Source organism: Condylura cristata, unplaced genomic scaffold (assembly GCF_000260355.1).
Source record: "Condylura cristata isolate star-nosed mole 26May11 unplaced genomic scaffold, ConCri1.0 scaffold00008, whole genome shotgun sequence".
Classification (NCBI taxonomy): Eukaryota; Metazoa; Chordata; class Mammalia; order Eulipotyphla; family Talpidae; genus Condylura; species Condylura cristata.
Window position 1 is genome coordinate 35,974,030 of NW_004567109.1, and position 20,073 is coordinate 35,994,102.

A 20,073-nucleotide genomic window follows, 5' to 3' on the forward strand; every position below is an offset into this window, starting at 1 on the left:
TCATACCAAGCAATCCGAAACTGGCACCTGATATACTATGACAAAATGGCCAAATATGTCACAGAAATAGTACTGTGGTCAGGAAGAAGACACATGAGTGACAGCTCGAAATGCTGAAAAAAAAAAAATTCTTCCCGAAGAAGATGGCTGAAAAAGATACAGCAGGATGCGCAGGCATAGGAGCCCAGAAGGCTACTGTTGCTGGTGGGAAGGCACAGGGGTGTGGCTGTGGGCAGGAAGGATTTAGCCTCAATGTCATTCCTTATGACTGCACAGCCACAGACAGTAACAGAAACTTGGAAGACACTGGCTATGGTTGTTTCTGGGGAAAAGAACCGGGGCCTACAAGGTAGGGCAGAGAGAGACCTCTCTCCATACCCTTTTGTGTCTGGGTATTTATAACTTGTGCACCAAATTTTTCTTAGTGGTTTAAATAAATCATTTGGCTTTGGGAGACTAAAGATGAGTCTGGTGCAGAAGAGAATCAGATGGCTCCCACGTCTAATGGTTTGACTCCTGGCCTACTTTTCAGACAGGAGAGCAGGACTGGACTCTGACGGAGGGACCAGGATGGGTGGTTATCGCTTGGAGTCTCTTCTACGGGGCGAGCTTTTCCATGGATGTGGTCTCTGGGGGAGCTGAGTAAGTGAATGTGTCCCCTATGAGGACAGAATGAGAAGTGGCTGCACACTGGAGGTAGACGGTACCCAGGGACAGAGAAGGGTGCCCCAAAGGTGGAGAGGCAGGTCAGCGCTAGATCCTAATCTCAAAACTATCTTATTACTGGTGTGGCTGGGGCCAGGTTCTGATCAGCAACAATGCTGCGATATCAATGGTCAGCACAACCAATCTTAGGGCTGCCCTGAGAATTAAGTGAGACCATTATCATCGTCGTCACCACCCAACATTTTTGAGGATTTACTACTCAAGCATGGCACTGGGTTATGTTGCTCAGTTAGTTTAGTTTGTATCAAAATCATATGAGATGATTTCCATTACTTCCCCCTATTTTCTAAATACAGGCACACCTCAGAGATATTGCAGGTTCAGTTTCAGGCCACTGTAATAAAGAATATATTGCAATAAAGTAAATCATATGAAAGTTGGCTTTCCCAGCACATATATAAAAGCCATATTTATACTATACTATAGATTATGGTGTGCAATAGTATTATGTCTAAAAATATGATATATATACACACATATATACACATACACATACCCTTATTAAAAGATACTTTATTGATAAAAAAGTGACATAGGAAATGAACACAGGCTTTGAGAAAAATGGTGCCAACAGACTTGCTGGAAGCAAGGTTTCAATGTGTAAAAAATGCATTATCTGCAAAATGCAATAAAGTGAAGTGCAATAAAATGAGGGACACCTGTCTGGGAAACAGGCACAGAGAAATGTGTCTGTTCAACATTGCAGAATAAGAAAGTGGCAAAGTGGGATTTGAACTCAAGCTCCGTAACTCTAGGGTTCATCTCTATGTTAACACACTTAGCCCAGTAAAGGATGCATAACACCAGTCTAAGTAAAGCTGCAGTAACAAACACTGCCAAAATCTCAGTAGTATAAGACATACGTGTATTCCCCCCTTGTGCTAGAAGTCTGCCGCATGAGGCAGGTATGACTTTCTGCAGTCACGGATGACGGAGGCTTCATCTTGCCCAGCGCATCTGCAACCACTCAGGCAGGGGAAGGGGGATACTTTCCACCCAACATGATGCGTATTACGTCTGTTCTTTCATTTGCCAAAGCAAGGCAGGAAGAAATGAAAGCTGACTGCATGTCTTGAGACAAAATTAAGAATATTTATCAACATCCCCAATGACTGCACACAGGTGCCCATTAGTGATGACAAGTTCAGCGTCCATTCTGACCAGAGCGAGTGAACTCTGTCTTATGTAGGCTCACTTTGTAGGTTGCTTGAGGGTTTGCAAACATAAGCACTACCTGCCCTACACACAGTGCTGTCGGACAAGCACTGCATCACTGATTCTGTACATCAGGCATTTCTCTGAGCACTCTGCATGTTGCCAAGAGATCACAAAGGCCTCTGTTTATAAGACTCAACGGTTCTGGAAAGTAGAATTACTGCCTTCACCCCCCTTGCCCATCTAGACCACACTTTTGCAATTATTTTTTGGCTTTTTACTTCTTATAGTTTCCCTAACTATATGTTTCCTCACAGGAGGCACACACAGAAATAAGGCAAAACTGTGAATAGGAAATTTTCTAAGCCAACTGAAGTGTGCATTTCTTCTTGCAATATTGTACAATCATTACCAATATCTATTTCTGAACCTTTTTTAAATCACTTCAAATAAAAACTATGTATTGTGAAGCAATAACTCCCCACTGAGATTTAATTTTCAATTTCACTTTCACAAGGATCCTTGAATTTGGGCACTTTGCCCAACAGCACACAGAAAATAAGTGAAAGAGACAGGCTTTCTGACTGCAGGGCTTAGAGTTTTCTTGCTCTATTCTGAGGTCTCCTTAGTAAGATCTGTATTTAGTCATAGAGATAAAACTCATAACAGGGTGCTGGTGACCAACTACTGGGGGTGCACTGCAACTCCCAACCCTGTGTGTAACCTACCAGTGCTGAGAAGTAGACAGTCCTGAATTTTCCCAGTAACATTACAAAGATATCACTGATGTGTGCTAAGTGACGGAGCTCAAAAACAAATAAAACCTTGTGCTGAAGTTGTTCCCAGCAGAGAGAAGTTAGGCAGAAACTGCTTATTTCCCAAGATTTCCATTTCCCTTCCATTTTAGTAAAAAACAAACAAAACCCCATAATTTAGATTTTTACTTGTGTTGATGGCTCCTAGTAGGGACTGTATTCCCCAATCTGCCCTCCACCTGGCCATGACCATGTGACTCAGTTCTGGTCAAGGACATGTACTGTTAAGTGGCATGTGAAGCTTCTTCAAGTGTTTGTATAAGAAAAGGAACACTCTATTTCTCCCAGCACCTCCCGAGAGCCCCCTCTGTGCAATCAAACTGCAAGTACTGGAGCTGAGGCATCTATCTGCGATCCTGAAGTATAAGCTCTGGGCTGAAGATGGATGAAAGAAACCTCAGTTGATAGCAAAATGGAATATTATATCATTGCTGAGCTCCCAATTTCTCATTTATAAGAGAAAGAAGTTTTTGTGTTATATGTATCCGTTAGCCTTTGCTATATAATAAACTACTTTAAACTTGGTGGCTTAAGACAATTTCTGAATTAGCAGTTGTTCTAGGCTGGTTTTACATACCTGGTTGGTCTTGTTTGGGGGGTTCACCTGGGATGACCCATCTTTGCTCCATTTGTTCTTATCCTTATGGATTAGTGGAAATTTCACAAGCAGTCTCAGGGATTCTCCCCTCCCCAAAAGGAAAGTCCCAATACGCAAGTCCTGTTCAAGGCTCTGCTTTGTGTCACATATACTAAAGTCCAGGTCACACACAGGTATAATTTCAGCAAGGACTGATTCCTTGAAGGCCATTGCTGCAAAGGTCTCCACTGTCTAAGCCGCTGGTATCTTTTTTTTTTTTTCCTATCACCTTAGAGTCTTGACATCTGTGCACAGGTAAACATCAAGCAGTCAGACTGTTATGTTTACATTCACCAGCACCTGAATATGAAAAGCATTAGGATATTTTCTATATCCAAACCACAATGACTTCAACCTCCACCCTCTTAACCATCCTTTCACCTTATCAAATCATCTCTGTGTAACTGAGATTTACCCCTTGAAGGGGAAGCATAGACTTACAGCTCTGTCTTAAAGCAATACTAAAAGAAATATGAAAGGTCACTGATTTTTTGCCATGATTTTGGGAATGATCAAAAACAAGAAAAAATATATTAAGAGCCTCACGATCACTCACAGTTTCATAATTACAGCCAAGGAGCCCTAAAAGGGTGCCTCTGCACCAGGGCCACCATATGCCACTTCCATACCCTGTTGGGCCTGTTCTGTATCGTCCGGTTAAACCCTGGCAGCAGTCTGAGGCCTGACTGAAGGCTCCTTATGAGATGGCATCACAGTGGCTGCCACCTGGTATCCCCCAGGGCAGTTGATGGGTATCTCAGGGCGGTGTGGGCTTTGGGTGGAGGAAGGTCTCCCTTGCTACAGTCTGACCTGCCAGGACTGTCCCCTTCCATCAGCAGGTTTGTTGCGGTGACTGAGGTGCCCCTGAATTGTCTGCCACACATCCCAGGCAGCAGAATCTCACCATTCCAGCTTCACACTTCTGACTCCCTCTTGCTGCCACAGTGAGGACTGGTCCAGGCTCATCAGCTCTTTAGCAACGGTGACAGCTCAGTTCAAGTGAAGAATATGTCTTCTCCTCTTCAAAGCAAGGTAAGAGCTCAGATACAGTCGATTCCACTGCAACTGCACACAGCCATTTATCTCCCCTGACATGGTATGCCATCCCCAGTTCAAACCATCTCTAAACGGTGTCACCAACATTTTTTGTAAGACTGCGGTTGGCATGTAGCAAGTGTTCTGGTGACTTACATCTAAAACAGCCCTAAAACAAGGGGCAATCTACTCCAAAGCCAAAGTCAAACCTGTGTCACTGAAGGCTGGAAAGCACTCACAGTTCCTCAGTTCTGAAATGGCAGGCTTTCCAACTCCCATTGGAAGAGGTTTGTAACTTTCAGAATCATGTCCCAGTTGAAGCCTTGTTTTAACATCTGGAACAATATAATTACTCTACATGGAAAGTGCTCAAGAATGGCGTGAGGAGGGAGTCCCTGCTTTGAGCCTGTTTCCTCATCTGTAGCATTACCAATGTCATCAACTTACTGTGAGTTTTGAAATATGGCACGTAAATGACATGGCTGGAGCCAGGTGGCGAGACTGACCGTGGCTTTTCAGGCCCACAGTCTCTATGAAGGGGACGGTGCAGGCGTGGGCTCTGGGAGCCAGCACACCTGAACTTCACATTTTATTAGAGACTCAGTGTGCTTGGTCATATTCCTCTGGGGCCAGGGATCCAAATAAAGCTCAAACTGTCTACTATTCCAAGTCATGGCTGATGCACAAACATTCAGGCCCTCCGGCTCTCCCAGTAGGACATCTGTTGCCTCTGCTCTGCACATGATCGGCCATGAGAGGGGTAGATGGAGATGAATTCACGCACCACATAGCTTTTCCCTTTTGGTTTAATTTAATCCCATTTTCCTGCTTGTAAACGTAGGGCAAGCATTTCCTGACAGATTCTGGCTCCAGGCACCTGGCGAACAGTTGGTTTAAATTAAGGCTATTATATAAATAAAACATCAACAGACACTTTAGTCAGGCAGAATAGAAGAAAGACATGAGTTTGGGGGAGGCAGAGGAGAGGAATGTAAAGTTTATTCACACATACCAAGGTAACCGTCTGATTAGGGCTACAAGAATTTCTATGGATTTTTTTTTTCTCCCAAATATGTATTTCCTACTCTGGAAGGTATTGTGGCATAGTCATTAAATATAAGGCCAAAAATATATATACATATATATAAGGCCAAAAGTGAACAGCTTAGAATCCAGACCTTATTACCTCCTAATTTGGGGATGTAGGCAAATGACTGGAGGTTGGGGTACCTGCCTCCTTATCAGTACATTTCCTACCTCATCACATTGGGCTGTTGCACAGATTACATGAGAGACAAGTAAGGCCCTGAGAATTACACTGAACTCAAAGTGAGTGCTCAGAAGTGCTAGCAACACTGTAGATGATAGGTGGGCCCTGAGCCTGTCAGGATTTCCAAGGACAACGTTTCTGACTCGAGATGGTAGTTTAAAACAAAGAGCAGGTAATGGTCTCACTGGAAAGTAAGTTACATGAGAGCAAGAGTGTTTGTTTTCTGTTTTGGTTCCCCGTGTCATCCTTGAGTCCAGAATAGTGCCTGGCACTTAGGAGGGACTCAACATATTTTACTTCAATGAAGAAATTTAAACCACTCAGAAATTGTGCTAAATTACACAAGATTCAGATGGGGCACACGGGGGCGGGGGGGGTGGGGATGTCACTAAACTCATGATAATTAGATCAGTAAAACAAATAAGGAAACAAAATGTGTGAGAACCATAGAACCCTAGTGGGCAAGAGAGGTGTGAAAGAAGTGACAGTAAAGATTTTGAATTCTAAGTGGAAGGACTTCTCATGACTCATAAACCAAGTCATAAGAAAATCTGGGGATTTAATTCACATGATCTGAGGGTGAAGGAGGGAAACCTGAGTCTTGAGTAGCATCAGCTTGGAAATCTTGTCCAGAAACTCTGACTTTGAATTTTAATTTGTAACCCCATTCTTAGGCCAAGGCCCTCAGTTGAAACGGTATATCTGTTCCCTGAAGTTTGGGAAAGTAACTTTCTTATTTAGGAAAGTTTACAATCTGGTATGAAGATGATAAAGAAGTTAAACCTGGCCCTCCCTGGTGGCACAGTGGGTTAAAGCACAGCACTGAAAAGCTAAATCCACTTCCGCATGAGTTCGATCCCCGCCTGCCCTGGAGGTGACCACATGGCGTGGCAGACCTCTCTGGACCCGCCCGCTGCTCCCCTCAGCAGTGTACTTCGTCGATCTGCCTGTTCTGCTCCCCACTCTCTCTGGTGAAGCCTCTTGCCGCTCCTAAGCCTCTGGCCTGCACCCCAGTTCTGTATGAATAAATAAATCTTTAAAAAAAAAAAAAGAAGTTAAACCTCATGGAATAATACTTTTGATGGGAATTTAAGAATGTTCTACAACAATCATGAAAAGTTATGTATAAGGGTATTTGGAATATTTAAGAAATCTGACATATTAATCATGACTGATTTGAAATATTTCATTACCATTAAATGTAACTTTATTTTAAAAGCTGCTTAAAGATTTGTTTAATTTGGTAAACAGTTTTTGATTGTCCTAAAGATTGAAGTATTGGCTTTTTTTTTTTTTCAAACTTATTGTTTGTAACTAAGTTTCCATACTGAAGAAGATTTTGCTTATCTTCTCAGTAAATCATCCTTACTAGGTGTCTGACACAGTTGAGAAGCAAATATATTAAATTTGGGATAACAATTTTAAATGGTTAAGGGAATTTAATTAGCCATGATTGTTAAGTGGGGTTAGTTGTTAAAGTAAATATTATCTGTCAAGCTTAGCTGAGTATTAATTAAAGGACAAGTGAAAATGATATTTTTTTTAAAAGACTTATTTATTTGTACATACAGAACTGGGGTACAGGCCAGAGGCTCAGGGGTGGTGAGAGGCTTCACCAGAGACAGAGTGGGGAGCAGAACAGGTAGATCAATGAAGTACACTGCTGAGGGGAGCAGTGGGCGGGCCAGGAGAGGTCTGCCACGCCATGTGGTCTCCTCCGGGGCAGGCGGGAATTGAACTCATGCGGAAGTGGCTTTTTAGCTTCTCAGTGCAGTGCTTTAACCCGCTGCGCCACCAGGGAGGACCGAAAATGATATTTTTTTATATAAAATTACTAACTCTACAAGATTGGTACAATAATTTTAAAAGCTGATGGAAAAGCTGTGTGATAAAAATAAATTGTAACAATATGAACAGTATGTACTTTGTGCCTAGGTAGGAAATCTTGTACTACCTCTATATTATAAAGCCATTTTGTAAATTTTCTTATAATAATCATGTTTTATTTTTATAATTAAGTTTAATATATAGAAAGCTTATTTTTTGACTTGTGAGAAGGAACTAAATTGATTACTTTTAATATTTAAAAAATATTAACACCATTAATTGAATAGTCCATTGTAAATATTTTTTATATTCAGAGGCCTGCTCTATATCTAGATCTATTCAGAGTAACTATTATGTTTATTTATGTATTTGCATATTGCTAAACCCATACTAGACTGTTCCAATGAATCTAACTTTGTGTCTCTTTTGTTTAACTAGCATTGATCAGACTATATTATATCTATTACATTGATTGAAGAGGTATGTGTTCTTTGTTTTGCTTTGCTTTTATTTTAAAAGCAAATGTGGGACAATTCCCTACTTCAAGAGGCAGGACTCCTGGAGAATGACTGCAGCACTCGGCAGAGAATGTTCAGGCTGAGTCTGGAATATTTTAGTATCTTAGAGAGGGAGTGTTCCAAATAATAGAACACGTCAAAAGAATATGGAAGCCAACTTACTTGAGAAAATATGCACACCAACTAAATAATAATATGAACAGATTATAACCTCAATGGCTAAACCATGCTAATATAACTACATTAAAAAGTAAATGGAAGAGAACAGTTTTCTATTAGTAGAATGCCAAGCAAAAAAAGTGGGAGGTATGATGGAGTTTGACAATCACTCTTTGCCAAACATCATAGTAATAATTAAAGCAAGAATGCTCAACAAAGGATAAAACTAACAGGTTTTTGATGAGGAACAGGGTATTAACATGGTCTCAAAGTATCCCCCCACAAGATAGTTATTAACTACAAAGGGAAAAATAGTAACTTTATAGCAGAGAAACCTGGCAGCCACCCTTCATTCAAGTGACTTAGGTTAGGATCACCAGTAACAGAACAAACTAACATGTGACTTTTGATACGACACACCCCAAAAGGACATCACTTCTCGGGTGACCCTGCCAAAGATGCAAAATCTGAATTTAATCATGAGGGAATATCATATGAATCTGAATAAAGAACATCCTCCAAAATAACTGACCTAAGCCATTCAAAATTTTAAGAGACATGGTAATGCAATATGTAATCCTGGATTGGGTCCTTAAAAATTATGCTTCTATTATGATCCAGGATATTAAGATAATTAACAAATATTAAATGTCTATAGATGCAAATATTAAATATCGATAGATAAGAATATTATCTCACTGCTAATCTCCTGCATTTGATGATTTCATGGGGTCTGTATATGAGAATGCCCTTGGTTTTAGAAATTACTTGCTGATTTGGGGGGGGGAAGGGCAGATGTCTGTGGTTTTCTCTCAGACATTTAACACACAAATGTTAAAAACTGGGGAAGAGCCCTCCCTGTTGGCACAGTGGGTTGAAGTGCAGCACTAAAGAAACTAAAACCACTTCAGCATGAGTTCGATCCCCACCCCCTAGATGACCCAATGGCGTGGCAGACCTGTCCTGACCTGCCCGCTGCTCCCTTCAGCAGTGTTCATCTATCTGCCTGTTCTGCTCCCCACTGTCTCTGGTGAAACCTCTCACTCCCCCTACACCTCTGGCCTCTACCCCAGTCCTGTATGCATAAATAAATAAATCTTTAAAAAATAATTAGAGAATATGGATGAAGGGGATTCAGAAGTCCTTTGTAAAACTTTTGAAACTTTTCTGTAAGTTTGAAAATACTAAAAAAATAAAGTTATCCAAACAGTACATTTTCTTCACTAAAAATTATGGCCTTCTAAAAAATTGTGAGCCTTAGTATTTTTTTCCCAAAAGCTTCTATTTTTTTTTTAAGATTTATTTATTTATGCAGCGGTACAGGCCAGAGGTGCAGGGGTAGTGAGAAGATTCACCAGAGTCAGAGTGGGGAGCAGAAAGGCAAATCAATGAAGTACACTGTAGAGGGAAGCAGCAGGCGAGTCAGGAGAGGTCTGCCGCGCCATGTGGGTCATCTCTGGGGTGGGAATCGAACTCTACTGAAGTGACTTTAGCTTCTTAGTGATGTGCTTCAACCTGCTGCACCACCAGGGAAGGCCCAAGCCTTAGCATTTTTAAAAAATCTGGCAACTTGATAGTGCTTATTATTCCATTTCTGTTTTGGGCACCTGCTTTGTACTAGAGACTGAGGACACAGAAGTGAACTAAGAAAGTTTAGTTGCCCACTTGAAGTTTACAATCTAGTAGGAAAAAATCACTACTGTATAAATATTACATAAATATAGTTGAGTGCTCTGCAATATACTTCACAGTCTCACTACGTTATATTCCTTTCTTATGAAAATACAGATATAGTTGCACTTTTTCTTCCTTAAAGAGCTTTCTGTCCCACAATAGAGTAAGCAGCACAGGAAGACATTAAGAGCACACCCACCTGACTCCTTTCACTGTGTTTCTAACAGAGGGGTTGGAATTAAAGAGGGAAATGGTGGTGGCTATTTTTTATAAGTTAGAACATTTTCCATCTTGAAAAGCAATAAAGCCTGCTGTAGAAAGCAGGGTGCATTTTTAAACCTCCTGTTCATTACAGAGATATGCATCTAAGGAACTTCAAGCTATGTTCTGGGTGGCTTTTTTTGAAATTTGAACAAAAAGGAGTTTGTTACAGAGCACACAAGGGCAGTTTTGAAAGCTTCATTAATTCTAATAATAAGTTCCAATTAATTCATTAGTCACTTCCTGATTTTCTGAAGTCATGAGTTTTGAAAGCAGCTACCTCTACATTAGAAGAAATTTAAAATGCTATGATTTTTAGCTACCCAGCCTCAGCTAACCTTTCAGTCATTTATAGAAATGAAAAACAAAAGTTTGGGCTCAGGTCTGAGATGAGTAATTTAAAGTAATACTCTGTTCACCCAGTTTTTAAAAGGAGTAGGTTGACACTCCCTGGAAATAATAAGGATCTAGTTATAAATAGAATTAGGCCAGGTCGTGGGGCCACAAAGTGTAAAAGGGGATTCAATAAAACCCTTATGGGAAAAACATCCAAAATTCCCCAGCTCAACCAGTGTAATCACTGGTGTATTCACTGCTCCTTGGTGGAAGGGAGACCCGGATGGGGCAGTGGTTTGGGAAGAAGAGGTTGTTCAAGAACTTTCCATTCTGCTATTATTAACCTTATTGACTGCTGAGCCCAGTAGGATGGCAGCAAGTCAAAAGTAGTGCCCCACTCTGTATCTACTCCCCAGGGTGCTGTCTCCCTGCTTAGATGTGGCCCTCTTCTGTGAGGATTGCATCCTAAAGCTATTCTGGAAGCAACCAATATTGCCACCCCCATGCCTCTATTAACCACCACACAGTGTTTAGCTTTTAAGTGCAGGTCTCTCCATTTTTAGAAAACTGGACACGGAAATACCTCAGCCCACATGCTAATAAATTAAGAAATGAGGCTTTGTTCTATAAAAGGATTTCCCAGAAAATCTTTCTGAAAACTAAGCTTTCCTGATATGAAAAATTTACCACGAAGGTGACAAATTTCAAGCTATTAGGTCCCTCATTTGCAGAAGCTCTTCCAAGGCTTTGGGGACACTCCTGACAATGTGTTTAGATGCCATATGTTTTATATAAATTTGCAAAAGCATGATATTCTAACTGTTATTGATTAATATTTTTATGTCTTTTGGCTGCAACTTTCTTTTCTGCCCCCTACCACTTTCTCTTGTGTGGGTGGTTTGAAGGTGTCTGAGAGCAATTCTGTGGCTCAAATTAATTTACTGGTAGACAGCCAGATATAGAGACGGCTCTCACAAGTGTCCCTGCAATTCATACTGACCCATTCACACTCTTGACCAGAGGGACAATTTTCCTAAGTATGTGAGTAATGGAGGAGAAGCGTTAGAAGAAAGGTCTGCAAGAGGAGTGTCCTCACACCAAGGGCCTTGGCTCAGGCATGTTTCTCCTTTATCAAAAAAAGCTTTACTCTTCTTTGTGTTTGTGAAGTTCTAGAAGCTTCTTTCTGCTCATGAAAGTGGGAAATCCTTTGTGCACTCATCAGAGTAGGGTGGAATTAATGCCACCTTTGAGTCCCAAGTGGGGACTCAGTAGGTTCTCTGTGCTTACCTGATGGAGACCAATACTCCTCCTCCTAAGACTTAAGTAAACCTGTTTCTGAAAACCTAAAATTTTGTAAAAGAAACATTTTATTCTCTTGGATGATCTCAATGTTAAGGAGGACCTCAGGGAGAATATTTATATAAAATGGATACTTGTTTTAAATTACTGTGGTTCAAGTTCTAGGGTTACAAATGATAGCTAACATACTTTGGGAGTATGTTTAATGTGCATTACTTAATCTTCACATTAATCCACCAGAGAGGTCACTATCATTATTCCAATTCTAGAGTGTCAATGGAGGCTAATAAATTTGCTGAAGGTTTCTCAGTCCTAAGGTAGTAAAAGCAACCTTTCCAAGTTACATTCTTTTAAGTTTGAAGGATTATACTTAATTTAGCTTAATTGTGTTCTATTGTAAAATGTGGACTGGTTCTAAGGTCAAATATATAAAAATACAGCCTCCATTTTTTTCCTCAAGGCTATTTCATCCTTCCCCTATAAGTAACCTTTTTTTTTAAGTGATTCATACAATTTTTTTTTACTAAGTACTTCAGTAAATACATGCTTTTCTCAATCTTGCTGAACTTAAAGAAAATAAAACCAAATGATATACTTAAACCAAACAGTGTAGAGTTGAAGGCATGACCAGATAAAGACAGACTCATTCAAAGTGATTTTAAAAACTATTTGAATACTTTAACTACTTTGAAAAATATTAGAGAACCAACTATCATATTATTTTGAAAAATCATAAATTAAAGACTCATAAGTTATTCTATCATTCCTAAAAGAATATATACTTACATATATAAATTATGTATGGAGAGATTTTGTGCAAATATAAGTATATATCTATATGTATATATATATATATGGAAGAGAGTTTGCTTGTTTGCTTTAGTTGAACTACTGATGAGAAGTTTCTCCTTATAAAGATATGTCAAATACTATAAAGAGGAATGATAGAATCAGGGCCTCCCTAGTGACACAAGGGGTTAAGTCTCAGCACTATGAAGCTAGCTTCAGTCACTGCAGGATGAGTTTGATCACCAACCAGGGAACTGACCCACAAGGTGCAGCAGACCTCTCCTGACCTGCCTGCTGTTCCCCTCAGCAGTGTATTTCAGTAGCTCCACCTGTTCTGCTCCCCACTCTGTCTCTGGTGAATCCTCTCACCACTATCCACACCCCTGCACCTCTGACCTTCACCTCAGCTCTTGTGTACATGGGTAAATCTTTAAAAAGAATGACAGAATCAGGTTGCAACCCCTAATGAATTACTCTATGTAGGCAATGATCGTCAACAGCTACTAACATTACAAAAAAGGAAACAACTAGACATTTTAAGCATCACAATAGAAATACCCATCACCACATATAAAATAGTCTTGCAAAAAAAAAAAAAATCAAGCCTGATTTCAATGAAGCCTCTTTAGTGAACTCTCAGCCACAAAAACAAGGGAATGGAAACATGTTAAAGGAGATGATGGAAATACAGTCAGCAAACCCCAAACTGTTACGTATTCCATAGGAAAAACAACCTGTTTTCCTGGACAAATAAATGTCAAGGAACAGAAAAGATGTAACAGAGAATCCCAAAATTAAAGGAAGTTTAAATGATACAGTCAGTGTTATTTGCATTCTGATTTTAATAAGCAGATGGTCAACAATTGTTTTTATGGCTATAAGAGAACTCATAGCAATTAATGAATGGATTTTTTATTAACATTTTTAAAATGCTAATTTTCAGATTTATTAATAATAATGTGGTCCTTTAAAAAAATAATTTAGACACATTCTGAAAAAAATTTATAGATGAAATGTTGTAGTGTTTTGGATTTGCTCCAAAATAATTTGGAGTGGAAGGGAGAAGGGGGCGGCTACAAAACAGATGAAACACAATTGATTTTGTATTGATAATTATTGATTCCAAAAGATGAGTACATGAGAGCTTATTATGCTATTCTCCCTACTTCTCTATATGCTTGAAAGTCACCATACAACAAGAAATTTAAAAAATTTAAAAGACACATATTCTTGGCCCTCCCTGTTGGCGCAGCGGGTTAAAGCACAGCACTAAGAAGCTAAAGCCACTTCCACATGAGTTCGATTCCCGCCTGCCCGGGAGGAGATCCACATGGCGTGGCAGACCTCTCCTGACCCGCCCACTGCTCCCCTCAGCAGTGTACTTCGTCGATCTGCCTGTTCTGCTCCCCACTCTCTCTGGTGAAGCCTCTTGCTGCTCCTAAGCCTCTGGCCTGCACCCCAGTTCTGTATGCACAAATAAATAAATCTTTAAAAAAAAAAAAGACATATTCTTTTAAACACTAAAACTGGTCCCACTATCACCCACATTCTATCATTCCACAAAGATAGCTCAGTTAATTTCCTTCCAGATTTGAAAAACAAACTATCAGTGGAATAGATCCAGATCATTCCTCACAACTTGTAGTAACTTTTCTCCCCCCTGTCCACTTTGGTTCATGAATTGCCCTCATTCCAACTAAAATGTGACCTAATTTCCCTACTAAGCCAGCCAAGAGATTTGAGAGATTCCCAACCCAGGGATCTTGGAAAGGGCTGCTAAGCAGAAGGCATTTGGTAAGAATAGATATGAGAAGTCTTTCTCTGTCCTGGTAAGGAGGCCTTGCCCAGCTGCACACCAGTACTAACAAAAATGAGAGAAAAGAAAGTAACTCTGGTGGCTGGGAACATGAGTCCCTCAGTTCTCCTCGGAGGAGGTTTGCCAGTGCCATGGAAGAACTCTCAGTAGAGCACTTTTCTGTGGGCTACGGCAGTTGTGGAGAGGTGACCACCCCCAAGGCGAGGCCCTTCCAGGGAGGCCCTCAGCAGATAGGCAGCAGAACATGATGAGGCTAAACCACTGTGGATGTGGTGCTGGTAGGTGAATCCCACCTGGACACCCACCTGCTTTATGACCTTGGGCAAATTATTTGAACTTTCTGGGTCTTGATTATGTCATCTATAAAACAGAGAAGATGGTAGTCCCACCTCAGAGGGTTCATTTCTATTAATGAACATTAGGAACATAATATTTGCAAAAGTTACTATATGAAGCACAAAAGAAAAAGAAACAGATCTTAGCACACTCTAAGTATTATTTACGTATTTACTTTTAATATTCAGAACAATTCCGGGTTAATGGATTACAATGATAAAGTACTTTTATCAGACTATACACACAAGGTATTTATTTGTATTGTACTGTTTAATTTTTATTGTTGTTTCTATGCATAGTTAACACTTACTGATGTTTACCATGTCCTAGGCTCTCTATTAAGCACTTTCTAAACATTGCCTTATTTAATCCTTTCAACATACCGAAGAAGAAACTAAGATACAGAGTTGGTAAGTGGTTTGCACATAGCAAATAAAGGATAGACTGACCTGAACCTCAAAGTGTGCAACTCCAGAATTCTTACATGAGACCATTTTACCTCTTAGGATAGTCTGATGTTGTTGCTAACAAAACAGCTTGGATAGAAGTCATTGTAACAAGCATTAGTTTAGAGCTAAGCTTCACAGCAACCAAGGCAAAAGGGAAAACAATGTGTCATAGGGTACCTGATCTTTAAAAACAAGTCTTTCTTTCCCTTCCTGAACAATCCTACACATTTATTCATCAGTAAAATCGGGTAAATATCTACCTTTCCCAGACACTTTTCAGTCTTTCAAAAGACACGCATTTCTGGTGCAATGTTTACAGGTATGATTTCTCTAAGGATAAAAAAGTGGTGACCTGTCAAACAAAGACTGTCAGAGCTGGTACAGAAGCTGCATGACATGGTGTAACTGACTACTTTTGGTGTCAGCTCTTAATAAAGGCAGCTAGTAGATTATTCCTTTTGTGGCCCTGCTGGGGTCAAGTACACAGGCTCTGTGCATGACCATGACCTACTGTGACAGAAAACAACCTAACACTACTGTATGTAAAATCATGCATTGCTTGGGGTTAAAGGTTAAAGTACAGCACTATGAAGCTATCTGCAGCCACTGAGGTGAGAGTTCAATCCCCAGCCTGGGAGCTGACCCACATGGTGCAGCAGACTTCTCCTGTCTCACCCAATGTTTCCCTCAGCAGTGTACTTCAGTTAATCTGTTCTGCTCTCTACTCTGTCTGTGGTGAATCCTCTCACCCCCCATGTCTCTGGCCTGTACCCTAGTTCTTGTATTCATAATTAAATAAATCTTTTAAAAAGTGTGCAAAAAAATCATGCATTGCTTATACTACTTGTTCCTGGGCAACCCCAGGGAAATGAGGGTGGCCAGGGTTGTGAGTCCTCACCCACATGCTTAAAAACTTACGAAAAGGCCCAAAAGCAGAGACACAAAGAGAACTAAAAAACAAACAATAAAAATTTTAAAAGGTTTATTGAGAAAGGGAATGAAAAGAGAGAAAACGGAAAGAGATTAATTGGCCCACATATCTATCAGCAACACTGTCTGAATTCAGATACTAGGTGCAAAGCTGGAAGAGCAAGAGAGAGTCAGAACACATGTGTTCAGTTTTTAGTCTAGCACAGAGCCACTTAACTCCACCCCTATGTCCCAGGGACATCTCCCACACAGGAAATAAGGATCATGGCATGCTGGGAGTTGTAATTCATGGGGTTTGAAATCTTATCATGTGGACATGGGGGTGGAGTCCATTCAGGACACTATTCACAGGCAGTTAGTTCCTCATACTCAAATACTAACAAACAGTAAAAGTGTGTCCAAAGATTTAAGAAGAAATTACAGAGGGAATTAAAAATTTTTGAATGTTCTGTGTTATCCATTTCCTTAATGTACTTTCCTAAATTTTTTGGGAAACAAAGAAATACTATATTTTAGTAGAACATGTTGGCACAATTCACAGAAATACAGTGATCATGAAATAATGCTACAAGTAGGAACACAGTTCTTCGATACCTCCCTTGTTACTGACAGGACAGTGGGCATCAGAATGGGAAGTGAGGAGCTGGCCAAGGCAGAGAAGACCAGAGCTAGAGACATGCAGCCTTTCTAAGCTTTAGAACGGGAGAGAAAAACCATAAGCACTCAAACATCAGCCTCCTTCCAAAGGGATTTTTTTGCTGTGCATGTAGGGGTTCTATTTCTTACTCTGCTATTGGACCCAGCAGCAGTAGATTAATTTCCAAGATAGTGTAGCTTAATGGATGCAACATTTCCCAAACTTTGAATGGAAAAAATCTTTGTTGACAAAACATCTATTAATATCTCCAGAACAATGTTCCTCGTGAGATGAGTATACATAGGTGAATAAACTCTGGCCAATGTCCAAGATAAAGGAACTAATTCTTGTATTGTGCTTTCATCTTGCTTTCAACTTTAAATGTTAGTTTTATTTAAACAAGACCTTCTGACTCACCAAGGGTCTTTGTGCAAGTTGTGTTTGCATTTCAAAGTCTTATGTTTCCCAATCAAGCCAAATTCTGAAAATACCTCTGACTATGATAAACACCTTTCTAAGATTATAAAGGTACAATGACTAAAAAGGTGTTCCTTACCAAGGAATTAGCCATGAGAGACAAACGTACTTGTTTATACAATCTTCTTTGTCTATTAATGTATTGGGCAAAGACTTACCAACATAATAAAGAAATACATATGATTATCCATATGTAGGGATGCTCACAGATTATAGATTACCTGTACTTCAGAAATACATTCTTTACCTGGGAGATGTTGCCAAACCATTTCCCCATCTGTATCTTAATCTCATCATTTGAAAGATGAGAGTGTTGGATTGCAGTGTGTCTAAATGCTTCTCTGAAGATAAAAATCTTTGTGGTGGTGATTAAATATTGAGATCACTAGATCCTTCATTGAAATTCTAATTAAGTGAATCTGGGTCATTTGTTTGTTGCTTAGATTCTTGTTCATTTGTTTGTTTTTAAATAAAAGTTCTCTGTTCTTATTTTCAAGGAAGTCAAAAACTTGGTTAAATGACACAGGGAAGGGCCTCCCTAGTGGCACAAGGGGTTAATTCTCAGCACTATGAAACTATCTGTAGCCACTGTAGCACAAGTGTCTAGGGAGCTGAAGCAGACCTCTCCTGTGTCGCCCCCGCTGCTCCCCTCAGCAGCATACTTCAGTCAATCCACCTGTCTGCTCCCACCCTGTCTCTAGTGAATTCTCTCACCCTCCCCCTGCCCCAGCACCTCTTGCCTATCCCCCAGCTCTTGTCTGTATAAATAAGTAAAATAAATTTCCAACTCTGCTATTATTTTTATGATTCAGTGAAGTGGAAGACTCACCATCTCCTAGTGAGAGGCTACTATAATTAAGATTTGGGATATTTCTCTTTCTTAGACTCTTCCCCATGATGGAATGGGGATACTTTTCTATGACAGGGGTATCTACTTCTTTCTCATAAGTCAAGAAGATGATCAGCTCACATAAGAAACAATACCTGGTAGCACCAAGAGTTACATCTATCTGCACCCAGATTTCAATCCCTGTCCATGGATGTGACCCACATGACACAACAGACCTCTCCTGTTTCGTCCACTCTGCTGCTCCCCTCAGCAGTGTATTTCAGTAGATCCACCTGTCCTGTTCCTCACGCTGTTCTCTGGTGAATCTTCTCATCCTCCTGCACCTCTGGCCTACACCCCAGCTCTTGTATACACAAATAAGTAAAATAAATCTTTAAAAAGAAAAAAAAAACCCGAGTTGTTTTTGTTTTGTGCTTGTTATAACTATGAACACTATTCCTCATTATTCTTTTGACACATTCTCCTAAATAAGTGTCCCACTCAGGGTCATAGTGTCTGCCCTTCTTTCTAAACCTCAGATGAAAAGCTTTCAATTCCAGAAACAGTTTCATAAATGGTTTCAGAGCTAAGGAGGGTGGAGCTGTGGTCAAACCTCAAACTTCTATGAACACCAATGCTGGTCACTCACTGTTGCTTCTCAGGAAGCTCAAGTCTTTTTGAGACTGATCTAAGCCATTCCGGAAACTGGTTGGAAGAATGAAGACAGGTGTTCCAAGCTATTATTTGATATAAACAGAAGATAAAAAGCTAAGAGTTCCGGTGAGTTTAGCTTGAAGGAAAACCTTAGAGGATAACTCCCAAACACAGTCATTTCCATTTCCATTTTAAAATTTAAGTTGCATTTACCCCTGCCCAAATCAGTGATTCATAAGGAGAGAAACATAGCATGAGGTTCTTTGGAATTTCTGTGTTTGAGCATCTTTTAAAAATAGCATTGAGCAGTGTAAGAGAAAGGAACTGACATTCAACCAGTGGAAAAGGACTAGACGTGAGTAACCAACGAAGTGAATGTGCACCTTTAGCACTTAGATTGTGATATCTAAAACTATTTCCTCCCGGCTGCGAGCCCTCCCACCCCCACAAAAAAAAAAAAAAAAGGACAACCCAGGGCTCCTTAAAGAAATTATTGGAGCATGGTGCGAGAAACTATTAACCACCAGGAGCAGAGGTTCTTGATTTCCTCACTCAAGAATGAAATGAGGACTCTAACTGGGGCAGCTGATTTTGAAGCTGAGATTTTTTGAAGGATAGAATAAGGAAATGCTTCAGGGAGCCCTCAATGCATTGGTTATATTTAGAGGCTACTAGGGAACTAAATTATTTTGAAAACGGGTAAAGAGCTTTGGTCTTAACTTCAGATGCTAGATGATGAAAGGAACAGTATTTCTATCAGAGAGTCAGCAATGGCAGGGTACTAGGGCCTGTCCACTCAGTGGGGTGACTGCCTTCCACAGCAGCTCTCAGGAAAAATAGGGAGCGAGTGCTGGTGCATCACTCCCTACTTTAAACTTCCCCCAAATGGCCGCCCAGCTCACCTTCACAGCAGCCCCCACTCTAGGGTCAGCAGCAGACTTCAGGCCACAGCACCGGTATCTTCGCCTCCCGCCTCAGGTGTCCGGATGTCAGGGGGCAGAGTTGGGCCCCTTAACTGCACTAGGACGCTCTGAGCCCACCATCTTCAAACACTGACCAGGCGGAAGAGGAAGTCTAACTGGAACGCCAAGGTTAAAAGTTAAGAGGCACCGAGATTGCACGCCCAAAGTCAGGCGTGGATTCGTGAAGGAACAACACCTGAAACCCGAGAGGACGAGCGGAGCTGCAGCCACAGAGACTTGCCAGCTGGATGCTGCAGCATCCAGTTTATTTTGAGAATTTCAGAAATTAGTCACCAATAAAGGTTCTGTATTTTTTTAAAATGCTTTGCATAAGGAAACGTTTCTCTTTATGAGAATATATTTCAACTAAATATATTAATTATAAAGTAGTGATACACTTTGACTATCACCAACTTATATGTTCGAACAGATCTATAAAATGTTCCTGGTGGTGCAAGGGGTGAAGCACAGACTGTGAAGCT